This window comes from Montipora foliosa, chromosome 1 (assembly GCF_036669935.1).
Source record: "Montipora foliosa isolate CH-2021 chromosome 1, ASM3666993v2, whole genome shotgun sequence".
Classification (NCBI taxonomy): Eukaryota; Metazoa; Cnidaria; class Anthozoa; order Scleractinia; family Acroporidae; genus Montipora; species Montipora foliosa.
The window spans coordinates 31,074,717-31,079,716 of NC_090869.1; positions in this window are offsets into that span (position 1 = coordinate 31,074,717).

A 5,000-nucleotide genomic window follows, 5' to 3' on the forward strand; every position below is an offset into this window, starting at 1 on the left:
ATGGAGGTTAAGCTTATAAAGCCACCCCAAATGTCCCACACATGTGGTACATATAAGCCATGCCAGAGTGCTCAAACTAGCGAGCTAGTGAGCATGCGCAATTGCTAGCGGCAATGACTCATCCCAGTAGAGTGCTCAATTTGGACATGAAAGCAAAAGCTCTCTCTCTCTCTCTCTCTCTCTATATATATATATACTGAGTGGAAATAGTGGGGTAAACTTCTAACTGGTCTGACCTGGTTTCACAACGTTTCGGCTATTCAGCCTTCTTCAGATGAAAGTTAAAATCTAAAAACTAAAAACTATTTACAATAGCTGCGTGTATTGGAAGTACAGAGTTATATAGGCAACTTAATTATAAAATACAAAGAGGTTTTAATTACAATAGTTAAAATAAAAGCAAGTGTCAAAAGTTACTCGACAAGACAAACGTAACAAATTCCCCGCAGAAGGCCCCTAAATGTCTGAATGATCATAATGGGAGCCACAACAAGGTCCCAAAGCAGGGCCCTTAAACAATGCCGTAAAAAAAAAAAAAAAAAAAAAAAGCAGAATACTCCAATGGGGCCCATGAATGCAGCAAGCAAGTCGCACAACAATTGACAAATGCATACAAAAGAAACTGGACAGGTCACAATCATTCACAAAGCAAGAACAGGTGAAAAGGTCAAATTAGTTGTGGTAATTAATACGATTTTTGGAGCGAAATTCCCGCCTTTTGTTAAGGCCATGCGGATTGAATGTGAATAGCTGCGTCATCCAATAGGCTTCTCTTGTGAGCAGTAACTGGTCTAAATGTACTGGATTTTGGAAGGATACAACTTGTTCAATAACGGTAAATCTCATTTGAGAAATATCATGTTGGGAACTATTATAATGTACCGCCAATTCACATGTTTTTCTATTATTAAGCATATTAGATTTATGGTTTCGGAATCTTATTTTGAACTCGTAAATTACATTTATAGCACGTTGCGAGATAAATTACATTTTTGGATAAGCAAGATAATTTTTGACGGATAGGATAACGCCTACCCGTGGCCGAGCTCTGAAACTTAGAAGCTTGAAGCAGGAAATTCTTACACAAATCACACGTATTTTTATCACATTTAAAACAACCAAGATGCAATCGGCTTACCCTGGCAAAAGAGCCGGGGTGGTGGTGCATGGTTTCGTCATCCGTCTCTGCTTTCTGCCGAGGGAGGGAGGTGGTGGGTGTTATCCTGGGGAAGCTAAAATTCACCCAGGCCTGTCGGGGCTAACAACCCCATCAGGTTTTTCTCTCATTGTTGCTAGGCATGAACGGATAAGAAAGGGGCCTGCGCGGGCCCCGAACGCAAGAATCGGCCGGGGGTGGGGGATCTGACCGGATGAGTCTCCTTCAGTGTGAGGACTGTGACAAGCAGTTCCCCACACAGCGAGGACTCTCATTACATCGGCGGAGTGCCCACCCGGAGGAGTACCATCTCGCCAATGTGCTGAAGGAGAGGAAAAAGGCATGCTGGGAACACGAGGAAATGGTTCTGTTAGCGTAAAAGGAAGTGGAGATGGCACGGGCAGCCGCGGGAAAAGTGAATGTCAAGCAATTGGCATCACTTATTCCGGACAGGACGTATGAATCCATCAGAGGCGTCAGGAAGAGAGCTGCATATCAGGCCATTGTACGATCCCTCATTACCAGCGATGGAACGCAAGATGGCGCACCGTCGATGCCATCCTAGGAGACCCCAATGGGGTAGGAAGCCCAGTCGGTGAGCTTGGAAGAGTGGACCCAAGACTGGGCGGCCGATCTCATTAAGGCGGTTAAGGATTCTGAGATCGTCCTGGGCGAGCTTCGGCTCGAGGACATTGTGCCTGGACAGCCAACTGGCTGGGTTAGAGAGGCTGTGGATGCTAACTACGAGGCCTGGCAGAGTCGTGGTGCCCAGGAGCCCCGCAAGACTCCTGAGGGAGGGCGTGCTAAGAGGAGGGCACAATACGCCCGGGTGCAGCGATGCTACGACAGGGATTGTACACGTTGTGCCCAAGAGGTCATCACAGGGACTTGGCGCGATCCTCCTGCTTCTCTACCAATGGACAGCCAGGAGCCTTCTTGGCGCGATCTTTTTGAAACTCCTTCCGTTCCCGACTCCCGGTCATTCCCTCCTGTAGGGGGTGTACATTGGGAGTTGTTGCATCCTATATCAGCGGAGGATGTATCAGGGGCTCTGAAGAAGATGAAGGACGGTGCACCAGGACCTGATGGTAGGAAATTATCGGACGTGAAGGCCATACCAGCTGAAGAGCTGGCTGGGCACTTCAATTTATGGCTGTTTGCCGGATACCTGCCGACTCAGCTACATACTGGCGAGACTGTATTGCTCCCCAAGTGCGAGGTGGAGGGCCTTCGGGTCAATCATGGCGCATTCACAGACGACATTGCGTTGTTCGCGACAACCCCTCGTGGGTTGCAGTCGCTCGCTAATGACCTTGAGAACAAGCTCGCCCTCTGTGACCTGAGCGTGAGCTCGGGCGTAGAGGGAAAGTCGGCGTCAATGCGCATTGATATTGATGGCAAGGCGAAGAAGTGGGTTGTTAACCCAATTCCCTATCTCCGGATAGGAGGTGACATTCTTCCAACTGTCACTGTGAGCCAAGTTTATCAGTACCTGGGGGTTGACATCTCGCCCTGACGTACCAAGGTGAAGGTGGAAGAGCTGTTGAGGGATGGTCTGGCGAGTATTTCGTCGGCTCCCCTCAAGCCCAACCAGAGGCTCTACATCGCCACATATCATCTGTTGCCAGTGTCAACACCAGCTGGTACTCGCACCAGCATCCACCAAGTATCTTAAATGGCTACATCGAATAGTAAGATCCGCTATACGGTCCTGGTTGAAATTGCTGAAAGACACCCCGATACCCTTCTTCCATGCCCCGGTGGTTGAGGGTGGGTTGGGTGTCCCTCTCCAAGAGCACGTTGTGCCACTCATGAAGGCAAAATGCCTTAGTCGTTTAGACGCGTCACCGGATCCTGTGATCGCTGCAATGCAGTATCAGCGAGCGCGGGCCTGGCCAAGCAGACCCGTCGGTTGTCGCTGAACGGCCGTGAGATTACATCGTCTCACGACCTGAAGGCGACTCTGGCGGCGATGATACACCACTCGGGGGACGGGCCACAGCCTTGCAAATGCTTCACAGTTGCGAGAGTGCCATCGTTGAGTAAATCCGGTCTGTGGTGGCAGTGGTCCAAACACCGCAAGTTCGTACATTGCTGCCATCAAGGTTAGGGGTAACCTGATTGGCACCGCGCTGAGAACATCTCGTGGCTGTCCGCAGGCCTCGACTAGATGCAACTGTTGCGGCAGGGTTGAGTCTTGGGGGCATATCTTGCAGGTGTGTCCCAGAACTCACACATCTTGTATTGCCAGGCACGATAAGATCCTTGATCTGGTCGGACAGGCATTAACCCAAAAGGGGTTCGCCATCACCCGAGAGCCAGCTATTCCCACTCCGGCGGGAATACACAGGCCAGATTTGGTCGTTGCGCGTGGTTCGGCTGTGACTGTCACCGACGTCACGATCATAGCCGACAATGTTGACCTGGCGCGGGTCCACGGCAGCAAGTGCAAGTACTATGACACTCTGTCTATCCGTGAGTGGATTCGAGATCGCTATGGTACGAATGAGATCACGTTTTCTGCTGTAGCGCTCAATTGGAGGGGCTCAATGGCGTTACCATCAGCCCGGGGGCTACGAAGCCTGGGAGTGAGCGGTGCGTTCCTTAGTCTACTTAGCTTTGTAACCTTGGAGCGCGGAAGTTGGATCGTGAGCCACTTCCTACGCTCAACTCTTAAGCTTTACTAGCAAACAATATGATACACCACTTAAAAGACTCTCAGTGTGTGAAGATGAGAACAAGAAGCTACGAAATGAGAACAAGATATTGCAAAAAACTCTGAACAAACTGGATATCTGGCTCGAGTCTGTGACCAAGGCAAACAATGACTTGGAGCAATACACTCAAAGAGAGTGTGTGGAGATACGAGGCGTTCCGCAGAAACCGGATGAATCAACGAATACAATTGTGAAAAAAGTGGGGAAAGCTGGTGGTGTTGAAATTACTGATATAGATATATCGGTCAGCCACCCTCTTCCACCATCTAAATTGTACAAAAACCGGAAACCTGGCCCGCCGCCCATTATTGTCTAGTTTGTCAGGCGTGACACCAAAGATGCATTTTATCAGGCAAGAATGAAGCTCAAGGATATGACATCCAAAGCCCTTGGATTTCCGGATGAGAATAGGATGTACATCTCCGAAAGCCTTTCCCCTGCAAATCGTGTACTTTTTAACGAAGCTTATAAATTGAAGAAAGATCTGGATTACAAATTCCTCTGGACATCAAACGGAAGGGTATTCTTGAGAGCTACCGAGGCATCCTCAGTTATCTCCATTCACAGCTTGGATCTTGTGAAAAAAATCAGGAATCAAAACGGAAGATCAAGACCAGAAGAATCATTAGCTCAAGGGCAAAATCTTTAAGATGGAATCTCTAACCTACCTCTCACATAACCTCAACAGAGACAACAAATGTGCCTGTGAGCATCTGTCCCAAATGTCCTGATGGCATTGCTAATACCTCTGATGGAGACACACTCAGTTAGTACTCTACCTTACCATCCTTAGCTATTAACTATGCTGACAATGTGTCCCATCTGACAAATTTAGATGTGGACCTGAATATGCCTGCAGATATCAACTTTAGCTACTATACCCTTCATGACTTTCACAGTAACCCTGATATTTTTGATTGTTTATCAAGTAACAATGCATTTTCTATTTTAAATTCTAACATCAGGAGCTTGTCCAGTAATTTTGAGGATTTTAATACTATGCTATCAGAGCTATACTTCCGTTTCTCAGTGATTGGTTTAACTGAAACTAAAATTAAGGTGGATCAACAACCCTTACTTAATATTGATTTACCTGGGTACTCATTTTTCTCACAACCTACATGTAC